At 51.6% G+C, this 15,377-nt stretch overlaps 1 protein-coding gene across 2 annotated transcripts in view; it reads left to right on the top strand.

Moving 5' to 3' along the window:
• The window catches only part of SEZ6L (seizure related 6 homolog like), a 155,228-nt gene that overhangs the window by 122,851 nt on the left and 17,000 nt on the right, over nt 1–15,377 (top strand). The gene's annotated exons all lie outside the window — the stretch shown is intronic.

The raw sequence follows: 15,377 nt of genomic DNA on the forward strand, positions 1-15,377 counted from the left end.
GACTGACACAGGTTGGAAAGCAGGTGGACTGAATGTCCCTTTCACAAGCCTTGCCCTCGACAACATGACTCATTTCAGGTCACAAATTGCACTTGACCTCCTGCCTTCTCTGTCATTCAGTTGCTCAATGGCCTACTCCAGATTGTGAGTGTTAGCCAAATGGGCTCGTTTCCCCCTGGAGCTGCCCAATTACCCCAAGGAGGCACGGGAGTCTAGAAGACGGCTTCAAGTTCTTTATTGATCAGTCAGCTGAGCGGGTGTCCCCCTCGACTCATGCCAGAGGGAGGAACACACCTTACAAGCGTAGAGCAAGCCTTTTTATACCCAGTAACAAATGACTTAACGTGCATACATTCTGCTGACCTATGGAATTTTTAAATTCCCTTTTAGGGGTATATAGAATACATCTGTTGGGGCCGTAAATAGGATACATTTGTTGAGCCTCTTTGATTGATTGTCTTGCTATATGTTCATATATGGGAAAGGGAGTTTATGGCCATGGAGAACAGCTGAAATAATAGGCGAGTATTTGGCCTTTGTTCTAACAAGGTTCTCCCCCCTTAAAAGCATTTTGAGAGCCCTATGGCCCCCAATCCTCAACTTTAACCGGTTGATATAGTGCCATCATGCGTTGGCGTACAATTTGATTAGCCATTCGTCGGACTAATGCAACTACACAGGGAGCAAAGCAAGCTAGGGATAATAGGGTTGTAATAAAGAGTATAAAGAGAAGAAGGCCTTCTCGGAGCCATCCCAGTTGCGGTAACCAGGATGGGAACCAGTCCGTATTCCACCCACCCCATGCTTGGACCGGGACGTGGGCCAGCTTTCTCATTTCTTTTGTTAGCTGTTTTACCGCCTTTCCATTATCATCTATTTGTAAACAGCAATTAGATTAGTTTAATTTTGCACAGATTCCCCCTTCCTCTGCCAGCAAATAATCAAGAACTAGATGGTGCTGGTAGAGCACATTCCTCATCTGAGTGGACTGATCGGCCAAAAGATCGAGAGCTGCAGCCGTTTGATTAGTTATTACTTCTAAAATGGCTTGCAGCCTAATTATCCGATTTAGGTTGTAAATGGGCTCCCTTGCCCCTGAGATCCATTCATTAGGATTCCATGTTGCTGGACCATAATGTTTTATAATTCTCTCAGGGGGCCACTCTTGAGCTCCCCACGTTTGGGAGTTTCCAGCGGTTAATGCGGGCTCAACGGACCGCTTTTCCCTAATCAAGTCGTCATATACCTTAATTCCTAACTTATTTCCCTGAATTTGGGGTAGTAGAAAGAACAAGGGCCTAATGTACCCAACATAACATATTCCCGACCAATTTGGAGGCAATCTCCGATAAGCATGTTGCCCACATATCCAGTAATGGCCTTTTAGGGCCCATTGTCCATTCGCAAAGGGGCCATCCCAGGTTTCGGGATAGTCCTCGGGGCCCGGTTCTTCGTAATACAAAGTTACCCATCTCCAGGGGTCCCCCTAATACAATAGATGTACCGTCAGGATTACAATAGTCACATTTCCAAGGCCCAGCCCCTTCCTTCCAAGCGCAATTACAACCAAATTTAGGGCTATTGGTAGTAGACCAAAAATGATTAAAATGGGTTACCCGAGTTCCATTAGAATGTTGCCATGCCCACTGATACCAGCGTACCACGTGATCCTTACTGTCGGTATTATCTCGCTGTCAACTTAGAAAGAGGGCATCAAAGAACCCATCTTGTCCAACTGCCTTACAGCCTTCGCCAGTATGCTGTTGGTAGGAACATTGTACCCAGCTATGATTAGTGAGTTTTACGTGGGTATGGTTCCACCGTCCTTGATATTTAGAACAGTCATACGTATGGCAACTAGGGTGATCATAGCAGTCAAATCCTAGAGATAGGGTCCAGTCACATCGGCTTTTGCCCACATATACCCCTTCTGGTTTTGTTCGGTTTAGACAAAGGATCCCCATCTCAGAGGAATAGAGTTGCCAAGGGCTATTATCCTCATCCCAAACTTCTGTTCCTTTGTGGACTATACTTAAATTACTAATCCACCATTTAGCTGGCACTGGCTGGGCTACCCAAGGCCATTCATTCCAATCCCCTGGGCCTCCGCATACCCAACAGTTACTGAGGTTAAAGGATCCTGCTATTGTCTCCCCTAGCTATAAAAACCTATTCTCCCAACCATAATAGTGGTGGAAGCATATAAACAAAGATATTAGCAGCAATTTCATTATCTCTTTCTAAACAGTCCCTTTAGTCCGTCCAAGTACTGGTACTCCCAGGTAGAGTCTTCACCTGTGCCACCCCGGGCGTCCGGAGCCGGGGCATGCAGAGGGCCGGTGTCCTCTTCTGCTAGTTCAGTCTCCGGGCTAGGGCTCAGAAACCGCTTTACCCGTGTATGGTGTGTCCATTTGTCGCTCCCGAGAACTTTGACCGCAGTTTGGTTGATGAGTGAGACAGTGTGCGGGCCGTCCCACCATGGTGTAAGGGGGTCGCATTTCCACTTCTTGACAAGTACCTGGTCACCGATCCGGAACGGATGCACAGTCTGGTCCAAGGGGAGAGCCTGGAATGGCGCCGCGTATCGATAAAGCTGCAACAAGACAGATTGCAACCCGGAAACCTGTTTCCATAGTAGTATATCTACGTTGTTCAGCCTCCGGGGCCCTTCCATGGGCACGCACATGTATCACGGCAACCCGGAGGGGAAGCATCAAAGCCTCAAGGAGTGTCTTGATGAGACTCCCATGTGCAATTCTTTGGCCTGACGCTGTGATAAATCCCCTCTCTCTCCACAGGGTCCCGTGAGCATGTACCACCATATAGGCATAGCGGCTATCAGTATACAGATTAATAGTTTTTCCAGCTCCCAACCGGAGAGCCTCGATAAGGGCCACTAACTCCGCCGCTTGAGCGGACAAATTAGGGCTGAGTTTAAATTTGTATATTCCTTTGTCCTTAATTACTACTGCGGCTCCGGTAAACCGCCTGCCATCTATCACATAGCTGGACCCGTCAACGTACCCCTCAATTTCAGGGTTGGACCACGGCAAGTCTGAGAGATCAGGGCGGGGTTTGGTTTCCTGTTGCAAAACCTCAATACAGTCATGAGTGGGGCTGGTCTCATGGGAAACCTCAGGATCAGGCAGCAGGGTAGCTGGGTTTATGGAACTAACTGTCCTAAAGGTTAGGTTAGGGGCTAGCAAGAGCCCTACTTCATATCTGGTATGTCGACTGGGATTTAAATGCTTTTCCCCAGCGCCTGTCCCCAGTATTTGAGGCACCCCGTGGGGAACCACAACCTCAGTGTCCCCTCCCATGGTCAATTTTTCAGCCTCCTGTACGAGGAGAGCGGTCGCTGCAACGGCCCGTAAACAGGCAGGCCACCCCTTGGCGACAGGGTCCAGCACCTTTGAGTAGTATCCAATGGGTCGCCAGGTTGGTCCCGACCTTTGGCATAGAACTCCAGCAGCCACCCCTCCCCTCTCATGAACATATAAAGTGAACGGCCTCCGAGGGTCGGGGAGGGCTAGAGCGGGAGGCTGAACCAAGGCTTCTTTTAGCTCTCGAAATGCTTTTTCCATCTCTTTGGTCCACGTCCAATGGAGCAGACCCTCTTTAGTTAAGGATTCATATAATGGTTTGGCTCTTCCCCCGTAGTCAGGGATCCAGAGTCGACAAAACCCAGTCAACCCCAGGAAAGCCCTCAACTCTCGGGGGTTTGAGGTCGAGGGTTATTGAGTATCACCTGGATTCTTTCTTTACCTAGACTACGACTTCCCTGGCACAAATGATACCCAAGAAAAGTGACCTGTCGCCTAACCAATTGTGCTTTTTCCTTTGAAACTTTATACCCCTGTGCCCCAAGGTAATTAAGGAGCTTTACAGTCTGCTCTTTACAAGCTGCCTCTGTTTCAGTACTTAAGAGCAAATCATCGCAATACTGGACTATGTTACATGAGGGGTGTCTAGCCAGGAATGGGGCAAGGTCCCTTCTTAACTGGCTGCCAAAAATCTCGGGTGCACAGGTAAGTCCCTGTGGGACCACGGTCCAGAGGTATTGAGCCTTATAGTGAGTATCTGGGTCCTCCCACTCGAAGGCAAACAGTTTCTGAGATTCCAAATCAAGGGGGATGGAAAAGAAGGCATCTTTTAGGTCTATTACAGAGAACCAACTGTGCTCTTTGGGAACTTGGCCCAAAATAGTATGGGGATTTGGGACGACTGGATAGGGAGCCTCTATTAACTTGTTAACCTGTCTCAGGTCCTGGACCAACCGATACTGCCCATTAGGCTTAGGCACTCCCATTATCGGAGTGTTGTATGGGGACGTGCCTTCCCTGATCCACCCACACTGCAGAAACTTTTGAATCAGAGGTTTTAACCCGATTCTAGTAGTCAGCTTAAGAGGGTATTGTCAAATTCGGACCGGGCTGCTTCCTTCCTTAAGGGAAATATGCACTGGTGAAGCATTCCGGGCTCGAGCGACGCCTCCCTCCTCTGCCCAAACCTCAAGGTTAACCCCTGACAGCTGGCTTTCTTCATTCCTCCCCCGGCACTCCGGGAAGTGATTTCCAGCACTTATCAGGGCCATCTGGTAATTTGAGGACTGCTGCTTAGGGATTCTAACTTCCATAGTCCCTTTATCAAACGAGATTTCTGCCTGTAGTTTAGTAAGAATATCTCGTCCGAGCAGCGCGATGGGGCAAGAGGGGCTGCAAACAAATTGGTGGGAAATTTGGCGGTCCCCTACCTTTACTAGGAGAGGCAAAGTTTTTTCCAAAGCTGTAGTTTGTCCCTCTATCCCCTGTACCATGGCACATTCCCGAGCTCTACCTTGGGGAGCCTTACTAAGGGGGAACAAACTAAGAGTGGCCCCAGTATCAATAAGGGCTTCAATTGGGCGGCCCTCCACATTAATTTTTACCGTGGGATCCAGACTGGCAGCTTGTGCCACCAGAAGGGGCCGCTGGGTCCCTCGGCTTCCCTATGGGGAAGATCCCTCCCCTGAACGTCCTGTACTGTTGTAGAGGATGGGAAGGGACGGGGTTTTATCTTTACGTTCCTTTCCCATGGCCTGTCACCGGGGACATTCATTCTTCCAGTGCCCCTCTTTCCTACAGATAGCGCACTGATTTCGACCCAGGCGGGGGCCCCGGTGGCCCTGGCCGTCCCTTAACTTTGTCCCCCCTTTCTTCATATCCTTCCCTTAGGGCCATGGCTAAAATGCAGGCCCCTTTCTTCCGAGAACGGGGGATTCTGTTGCTTCCAATTATATAGATCACTAGTGGTAAAGGGAACATATACCATAGTGAGATTGCCCTCAGGGGCTACAGTTTCCCGCAGTGGACACAAATAATTTTGTTGCAGGGGCCCTTGGAGTACCAGGCCACCCTTGCTCGATGAGCTAATAAGGGTAAACCGAATATCCCCAGGGTTATAGTCAGATGACAAGTTCCACTGCGTTTCGGAGCTCTGAGCTGTCACGGGGCCAGTCTTTCTCCTGGTGTGGTTAGACACCTGGGAGCTCAGAGAGATCGGAGGGGGTTCCCGTTTGGAAAAGTCCTGGTCGCTTGGCTCACCCCTTTCAGTTGAGGCATTATCCTCAGAGGAGGGGGTGGGGATTTCAATTGAGGATGCCAGAACGGGGAGGCCAGGATACAAAGGGGGAGGGGGCATAGGATCAGGGGCAGAGGGAATCACAGCCCGCAGACAAGATTTCTTAACAGGGAAACAGGGTTTCCTAACAGGGGCATGGGCCCTTAAGGTTTTAATAGTTTGTATTTTACATTTCTGTAACCATGGGGGAGGATTGGCTACGAGGTCCTGCCATATATCTATATAGGGATATTGGTCCCAGTGCCCATCCCGGGTCACAATGCTATGTACTGCTTGTACAATTTCTGGCTTGAGTGTCCCCCCTTCGGGCCATTCCACCCCGAAGGTTGTCCACTCAAGAGTACAAAATCTTACAAGATTGTCTTTACATAATACAGTTCCATAATCAGCCTGGCGTCTAAATGCCTTCAAGTTATCCAGCATACACCCCAGGGGCGTACTGGAGAAGGAGCTTTGTCCAGACCCCATTATGTTCTACCCAGGGGTTCGTTCAAGACAAAGGTATCAAGGGGTTTTTAGGGATCTAGTTTTAACTCAGATATCCGCTGGGCCACGAGGTTCAGCTGACCCCCCTTGCAATCAAGATATCCTGGTCACCGGGTGTCCCCTCGCAGGAGTCTTGGGGCGGCTGAAGTCAGCTTAAGCCTCAGACCTGTCAGCGGCACTTACTCATTTTACACAGATCCCTTAATCAGTTACAATCTTGGCTTCCAACACACCATCAAGAGGAGAAACAAGATTACCCCTCCCACAAACAAGAGCAATCCCTGAGGCTGCTCCAAGTCCCAATAGTTGTTAAGAACGGCCCATGGACTAGTGGAGTTAGTGACGTTACTCATTGGCCGTTGGCTGCTTTCCCTTTACCCACAAACATGACGACAATACACTTACAATACTACGACAATATTAATATACGGGCTGCCTAGGGGATTTCCACCGTCCAACCCACACCTCGGGGGCGTTATTCCTCAAACCCAGGAGGTAAACGCACTTACCGCCCGAAGTGGCCGCGTCCGGCAGTCAGACTTCCCCTTCTTCTGAAGCCGTCTTGCTTCCGTGTCCTTCAGAGTTCTCTTTAGAGAGGACACAGCCGCCCCGGCCGATTGTGACGATCCGAGGCCCGAGCAAAGCAACAGCTCGAGGTGGCCACTCCTCGGAATCGCCCTCGGCCGTCGGTCAGTGCCCTCTACAGGGAGAGAAGTCCCTTCGTGGTCGCCATTTGTTAGCCAAATGGGCTCGTTTCCCCCTGGAGCTGCCCAATTACCCCAAGGAGGCACGGGAGTCTAGAAGACGGCTTCAAGTTCTTTATTGATCAGTCAGCTGAGCGGGTGTCCCCCTCGACTCATGCCAGAGGGAGGAACACACCTTACAAGCGTAGAGCAAGCCTTTTTATACCCAGTAACAAATGACTTAACGTGCATACATTCTGCTGACCTATGGAATTTTTAAATTCCCTTTTAGGGGTATATAGAATACATCTGTTGGGGCCGTAAATAGGATACATTTGTTGAGCCTCTTTGATTGATTGTCTTGCTATATGTTCATATATGGGAAAGGGAGTTTATGGCCATGGAGAACAGCTGAAATAATAGGCGAGTATTTGGCCTTTGTTCTAACATGAGGAAGTGTGACTGGGCTGGATGTATTTGTATGTGCCTGTTCCGCAAGTCACTCCTTGGCTCTGTGCATGTCTCACTTGGTCACTTAGCTCAGAGACAACCAAGACTTTGATGGGAACTTAACATCTCACCCAGACACGCATGCACATACGCATGCAAGTGTGTTTATTGTGTGGAGAGTGGGCCGGTTCTGTCTGTCTTTCTGCAAACCTGCTTCCAGATTTAGAAGCCTGCATGGCCGTTCCCGGATATAATGATCCCTTCCATCCTGTTTGCAAACAGCTTTTACTTCTCTTTCGGGTGGATCCAAGAAGTGTTCCCCAAAACAAGGGAAAGGTTTTATTAAAGACAAATGAGCTGGGGACTGAAGCCAGTCTCTGCTATGATTGAACCCCATGCTAACACATGCTTGTCCAGGGCAGTCCAAAGCTACAAACTATCTTGCATTATTTCCTGTATTCTTCTGGCCCAGTGTGCCCTGAAGCTCACCACCGGCTCTGACCCTCAGACATGTAGTTTTATGGAAGCCCTAGTTAGTAGGGCTGCAGTCACTGGTACTCTCACCTGTGGCTGGAGTTAAACTCCAGGACATTCTCTTTGAATGGGAACTTGATGAGGTCCAGGCAATAGAAACAGCATAATTCCATGGCACCTAATATTTTCTCAAGGTGCTTATTGTGTAGGTAGGACACTTCCAAGAACTCTGTGTAACTTTGAGAGACAGAGCACAGCCTACAGCCTACAAACCGCATCCAGTCTACACAGCTCCCCACCGCACGGCTGCTCCAGCTGGTAAGGGCATAGTGCCACAGCCGGAGAGGCGGCAGTGGGGCTGCATGCCCCTTGGGAATGCTCAGCACAGCTCCAGCTCTGCAGGAATTGTGTTTGATGCTTTAAAAACCACCGAGTACGAGCCCCTGAAGTGTGGTGTGGCTGCCACTCGATCACTCAACTGACAGAGCAAACGAGACAGTGTTGTGTGCGTGCACACTTCAGCAGAGCGCCACACATCTCAATCAGCAAACAAGCGCATGTGCCAATAACGACATCAGTTTCCAGGCTCAGGACAGAGCTCTGGATTAGAAACTGGACGCCCAGCATTTCTAGATGAGAGCTCTGCTGTTAAGCTAAGTGCCAGGACAGACTCGCACTCATCACACGGCCTGCAAACCCTTTGGCCTGTTTCACAGCTGTCCGAGCAAGTGGTGTCAGACTCACTGGATTCAGAGCGGCAGCCGTGTTCGTCTGTGTCTGCAAAAACAATGAGGAGTCCTTGTGGCACCTTAGAGACTAACACATTTATTTAAGCATAAGCTTTCATGGGCTAAAACCCACTTCATCAGATGCACGCAGTGGAAAATACAATAGGAAGATATATACTGTATACACAGAGGACATGAAAAAATGGTTGTTGCCATACTAACTATGAGAGTAATCAGTTAAGGTGGGCTATTACCAGCAGGAGAAAAAAAACTTTTGTAGTGATAATCAGGATGGCCCATTTCAAACAATTGACAAGTAGGTGTGAGTAACAGTAGGGGGAAAAATAGCATGGGGAAATAGGTTTTACTTTGTGTAGTGACCCATCCACTCCCAGTCTTTATTCAAGCCTAATTTCATGGTGTCCAGTTTGCAAATTAATTCCAATTCTGCAGTTTTCATTGGAGTCTGTGGTTATTTTGTTGGAGTATTGTGACTTCGAGGTCTGTAATCGAGTGACCAGGGAGGTTGAAGTGTTCTCCGACTGGTTTTTTAATGTTATGATTCCTGATGTCTGATTTGTGTCCATTAATTCTTTTGTGTAGCGACTGTCCGGTTTGGCCAATGTACATGGCAGAGGGGCATTGCTGGCACATGATGGCATATATCACATTGGTAGCTGTGCGGGTGAATGAGCCCCTGATGGTCAGGCTGATGTGGTTGGGTCCTATGATGGTGTCTCCTGAATAGATATGTGGACAGAGTTGGCAACGGGCTTTGTTGCAACGATAGGTTCCTGGGTTAGTGTTTTTGTTGTGTGGTGTGTCGTTGCTGGAGGTGCCCAACTTTTGTCCTCTGTGCATGAACCTCAGCGTGCGGGGAGAGTTTGCTTGCCTTATGCACCATTGTTACCGGGATTGTTTCTGGGGCTGAATACACACAAGAGAGGCAAGCATTGGTGTGACTTTCTTTGTCAGAAAATCGTCACAGTGGGACCCTCTCGGCTCGGGTTTAAGGAATGGAAGCCCAGAGCAAATCTGGATTGTGCGTGAAGGAGAAGATTGGGAAGACAGGGTTTCACGAGGAGGCATCAGAGGGATTTTTCTGCTTTTCCTGCCTGACTTAATGTCGTTGCTGAGTTTGCTTGGCCTGTTAAGATCTGCTCAGGCAGGAGGCCATTTGTAATGTAACCACAGCTTTGCTAAAACTAGCCACTGATGAGCCATACACCCTAACGGCTGTGCCACTAGGTGGCACTCTTTGTATATATTGTGACTCACAGACACACATGCTCTGGACGGGATCCTACCTTGAGAGGACATGCAGAGCAGGGCAGGCAGGTGGCCTCAGAGCCAGGGAAAGCAGCTAGTGTCACCCGTGTGGCCCAGTTAATGGGGCCTGGCTGCTAGTGTCCAGCAGTGGAATAGTTTTAGTGCTGGTCACTCACTAGTGTGCATGTCACAGAATCATACAATCATAGAATATCTGGGTTTGAAGAGACCTCAGGAGGTCATCTAGTCCAACCCCCTGCTTAAAGCAGGACCAACCCCCAACTAAATCATCCCAGCCAGGGCTTTGTCAAGCCGGGCCTAAAATTAGAATCACCTGTAATCACTGACGCTAATTAACAGACAGTGGGAGGGAAATCTAAGGGATTCTGCCGGCTTAACAAAGAGGTCTGGTTGCTATTTGGATGCAGGGACCCACTGCTGGGGCTGGGGCTGCACTGACAACCAGGCTACCAGACTGGTTCTGCGGGAGCTGTGTCCCCAGCATTGCTTCGCCCAGCGTTACACAGCACCCCCCGGGCTCGCCGGCGGGCGTAGAGGAATTCTCCCCGATGGCTGCGCTCCGCTCGGTGCCGACAGTCTGAGCACAGCTGCTTTCGGCTGCCTCAGGACTCAGGGCGCCTAACTGGCCAGTCTCAGTTAATGAGACGAGTACGTTTGTGTGACACGCTGTACATTACAGGTGCAGGCCACGTAGAAGCATTGCCCCTGGATAATATGGATGGGGCCATTGAAAGGGAAGCTACAGGGAATTGTGCACTGACAGGAAAATAGAAATTATTATTATTGTGTGCGTGGGTGGGTGTGTGTGCGTGCACACACGTGTGTATTCACGCTGGACTTCACATGTTCAAAGCACTCTACAGATGCCATGTGCCTGATCCAAAGTCTGTTGAAGTCAATGGAAAGACTCCCATTGACTTCAGTGGGTTTGGGGACAGGCCCTCACTAATTAACCTTTCTCCTAATAGCTCCCAGCCCCTTTCCTGATTGGCCCCTGGACTCGAAGTGACTGTCAGCCTGAGAACCCCAGCACGCTGGTGTCAGTAGCACAGGCCGGGCTCTGGGAGGTGCGGCACTCTGGGTGATCAGCAGTTCTCTGAGTGACAGGCCTGTTTCAGCATGTCAGGAGGGCTGCACGCTGCTTTGCCCAGGGGACACTGGCTCAGGCTCTTTCACTAACACGGCTGCTAAGAGCACAGCGTGAGCTGCGCCTGGCCCTGAGCTCCCCTGGTCTGTCTCCATCAGCGCGCGAGGAGACCAGTCCGGAATTTCCCCTCACACGTTATTTTCCCCACAGCCGCCATGCACTGCAGACAGAGCGCACGTGGGTGCCTGGCACCGTCTCAGGCTGCACGCTACCAGAGTAACTTTGCCACCGACAGGGCTGTGACTCCGACTTCACGGCTGCGAGGAGGGCGAGGAAGGACCACAAGCCATAGCGACCTCTGAGGCAAAAGGCACATCCCATCGCCTCGCTGTCGCTTGCCCACAGTGGTAGCTATGGGGTTAAAAAGAAGGAAAATTAATAATGAGAGAAACCTCCACCTGGGCTGGAGAAGTGAGTGGGGGCGGACGGACCCAAAGGAGGATCTGTTGAAATGATGTAACTGGGAAAGGTACCAGAGGATGGGAGGAGGGATAAAATCCTCTCCTCCTCTGTCCCCCCTAGGCTCAGCTGTGGGAACCAGCTCCAGTTCCCTTGTCCTGGCTTTTCTTTCTTTTGTGGGATCAACACGTCTGCATGAAATGCATCCACTCTCCTGCCTGATTCCATCAGACCCACTGCGTGCAGAGGATTGGGTTCCAGGCCCCTGAGACCAGAGACGTGACGTAGGATTGCCTCATGCGGCTCACATACAAGCTGGCAGCCTCACTGCATGTTCAGGTGGCTAGCCAGTAAGACAGGATTCCTCGGAAAGCTGTCTGTGCTGAGAGCCACTGCCAGGGGGATACTGCCAATGCGGAGGGAAGCTCTTGTGATGCTCTTTGGGGATTCCCAGAGATGATTCCACAGAAGATCAAGTACTAGCTTAGAGTCAAAACGGCTTTAAAGCTTTCAGTGAAAATCCGAAGGCAGGACTCCTAATGCACCTTCCCAGCTTTGTGGGGGCTGGGGCGGGGCAGAACTGGAGGCCAGACAGTTTGAAGTAATCAAACAGAAATGGTGTTTGCTGGAAAGCAGAGATTTGCGCCAAGTGCCAGCGTTCTGCTGGGATTGGCTAGATAGCTTCCACCAAGAACCTTTCTCAGACATTTGCATTTGCATCTCGAAGCAAAGCCGCGCTAGGCTGGGGTGGGTGTGGGGCAGGTGCCCAGTTGAGTGGCAGCGGCGATGGGCAAGAGAAAGCGTAGTAAAACCAGGGCACTCCCCAACAGGGGCAGCGTCTCTCTCCCCAGCGTGCCTGTGCGGGAGATATGGGCACTGCCATGTTCTGACCCTGCCGGGGCACCCCAGTCCCTGGAGGTTTCCATGCTGTGAGATGCTATCAAAAGACCTACTAAAGTCAGGAGACAGCACATCTCCCCCTTCCCCACTGCCCACCCTTGTTACCCTGGCAAGAAGGATGTTTGGCTGGTTTGACACAATCTGTTCTTGACAAATCCCTGTGGACTGTTATTTATCACCCTATTATCTGCTAGGTGCTTACAAAGCCCTGGTTTGATTATCTGCTCCATTATCTTCCCGGTACCAAAGTGAAGCTGACTGGTCTGTAATTCCCTGGGTTGTCCTTATTCCCCTTTTCATAGAGCGGTGCTATACTCGCCCCTTTCCAGTCCTCTGGGCTCTCTCCCGTGCTCCAGAAGTTCCCAAAGAGCATCGCAAATGGCTTAGCAAACTATTAAGCCATAGCTGGGCATTTAAAACTGGCACCCGCTGGACAGACCCACCAGGCATTTGCAGCAGCAGCTTCCATTTCTGGTTCAGTCTGTCCCCCTGGGACAAAGGGCTTGCGTGTGCCTGGAGAACCGGTCCCAAAGATGGGAGCTGGAAAAGCAAAGTCCTGGTGAAAATACCAGCCGGGCACAGCAAGGAGTGTCTCTCTGAAGAGAGCCAGCTGCCCCATGGAGGAGAGCTGGAATTGCTTGGTACTGATCTGAAGCTCTGACAGCATGGCAGAGAAGGCGGAAGGTGTTGTTTATTTATCAGTTTCTTCTGGGTTGATTTGTCACTTAGTGCGTCTCAGCTCATCTCTGTTCAGGCTGGCCCTGGCGGGAGATTTCACAGCCCTGGGCTGACAGCATGGGAGACGAGTTGTCTCTGTTCATCCCCAGATACAGCTGCACTCCCTTCCTCCCCACCCGTTTGCCCTGGAGCCAGGGGAGAGGAGAGGGACTTCGGCTTCCAGGTGCCAATCAGTCATGAGCCTCTGCCACCAAATGAGGAGGCGGTTGGAGGGCCTCCCTCAGCATGGTGTGTTCCTTGGATCTCCCCTGCAATCCCAGACTCTGCATCCCACTGACAGCAGCTCCCCTTTGATCCGTCCAGAGCAGCACTCAATTAGCAGAGACGTTGAGAGGCCAAGGAACCGTGCTGTCTGCTGTGTTCCCTGGTCCCCCTGCGCTCAGGTGCCTGAGGGGCTGGGCTCTCTTTTGGGAGGAGGGCTTGGCAGGCGTGGTGTTGGTCTCTCTTGCGGGTAGTGTGATTGGCAGGAATACAGACACACACACCCCTTGTTAACCTGAAGACAGGATGGCCGGTTATACTAGGTTGACTGCTGTGTGATGACACGCTTCTGAGCTACGCAGTGATGTGCTGCTGATATCCTAACATGGGGCTACTACAAATATTTCTCCCAGCAGCCCTGACAGCCCCCTCTTTTGTCCAGGGGGGCATTGCTCTCCATGGGGGACAAGGAGGAAAGTCTGGCCAAGCTATGGTTTTCTCATAGCCCTGAGATGGAGGCACCCTGTTTGGCAAATGACGGTCTGTCAATGGACTTGTCTAGAGACACAGAGACTTCGCCACTGAAAGCCCCCTCAGAGCATACTGCTCCACTGGTGTGATTTGGGGAGGGGAGGGGAAAGCTGGGGGGTCTCCTGCCCTGGGGAGAGGTTTGGAAAAATACCTGCTATCTGGTGCGTTCTGGCCCATTTGACAGGCTTGTCCTTCAGAATCACGTCTGAGCCCTGGGAATAAAGCCTTGTCCACACTGGCAGGTTTCTGCGCTGTAACTCCCGAGGTTACACACTGCCAAGCCACTTAGTGCGCAGAAACTCCACAGTTGCAGCACGGTAAAAAAAACCACCCCGACGAGAGGCGTAGAGCTTTCTGTGCTGGGGCTACAGGGGCCAGTGTAGACACCCTGGTCGATTACAGTGCTGCGATTGGCCTCCGGGAGGTGTCCCACAATGCCTGTTCTCGCCTCTCTGGTCATCGTTTGAACTCTACTGCCCTGCCCTCGGGTGACCAACCGTGAGCCCCACCCCTTAAAGTCCTGGGAATTTTGAAAGTCCCCTTCCAGTGATGCGTGCAGTGGTCTCGGCGCAGCTTTCCAGGTGGCCATGCCTGCTCCACGCTTTCTGGGCCAGATTTAAATTGCCCCTGAATTCAGTGGAGCTGCACCGATTTACATCCGCTCAGGCTGTGATCCCTGGGCATCGCTGCCACTTGGTTCCAGGGCCAGGCCAGCACCAGCCTGTCAGATCCGCCCCGCCCCAAGGACTCGTTAGAGCGACCTCCTCCTAGCGATCCTCCTGCTCCTCACTGGAAAACTGGACACGCCGCGTGGTCAGAGGTGGGGGTGGAGCAGATGCCGGCTGTGGGAAGGGAGGGAGGCAGCGGTGACAGAGGGAGGCAATGCCCCAGGAGGAGGGCGAGAGCTAGGCACACACTGACCCAGCAGCAGGGCAAGAGAAGGCCCTGATGGAGGCCTGTAGCAAGCCACTGCTAGCTAGGAAGTAACCCTGCCTATTGCCCACCTCGTTCCGGCCCCGGCTTCCTGCTGCTCCCAGAGCCGCCTGAGGCTTCGGTTCCAGCGGGAACGTCGGCGGTGTGGGATGTTTTGACACGATAACTTAAATTCCCCTTCAGAGCAGGAGCCAGTCATCTCATCTCCATGTCCCATAGCACTGAACTTTCTGCCGTACGAAAGGAACAAAGAATTCAGTTCAATTAAGCTGTGGGAAATCCAGCCGTGCCATCAGAAGGCAGCCAACGCCGGCAGCGGGTGAAAGGGGGTGACGGTTGCTCACGGCACCACTGTGAAAAAGCCCGAAGAGGCAGACGTGTTCTGTGCTTCGTCCAGTCAGAGATCAGCCCCCTCGTGCCGTCCGTGCACCGTGCAGCCACGGGCGCAGGCCGCAGGCTTTCAGGTCCACCGCAGCTCTGCAACGCTCCCTGTCCCACGCCTTGCTCACTGGCGCCGGATCGGCCCCTGTGTTAATTCAAACGATCGCAGACAGGGAACAGCCTGCACAGGGACCTGCTGAGCCCTCCAGGAGCAGAGATTTCTCCGGGCGCTCGTCAGAACATTGGGTCCACACACTTCGCTTCCATACCCAAGTCCTGGGCATGGAAGAAGTGAGGGGAGTCTGCTGGGGGGTGGCTCCGGGCCTTGCGGACATGTTTGGTGATGTCGTGGCCTGGAACTGGCGGGGTCCAGTACCCACGTCCCCTGGGTCTGACTCAGTAACGTGCCGGCTGGAT

This window comes from Chrysemys picta, chromosome 15 (genome assembly GCF_011386835.1).
Source record: "Chrysemys picta bellii isolate R12L10 chromosome 15, ASM1138683v2, whole genome shotgun sequence".
Lineage (NCBI taxonomy): Eukaryota > Metazoa > Chordata > Testudines > Emydidae > Chrysemys > Chrysemys picta.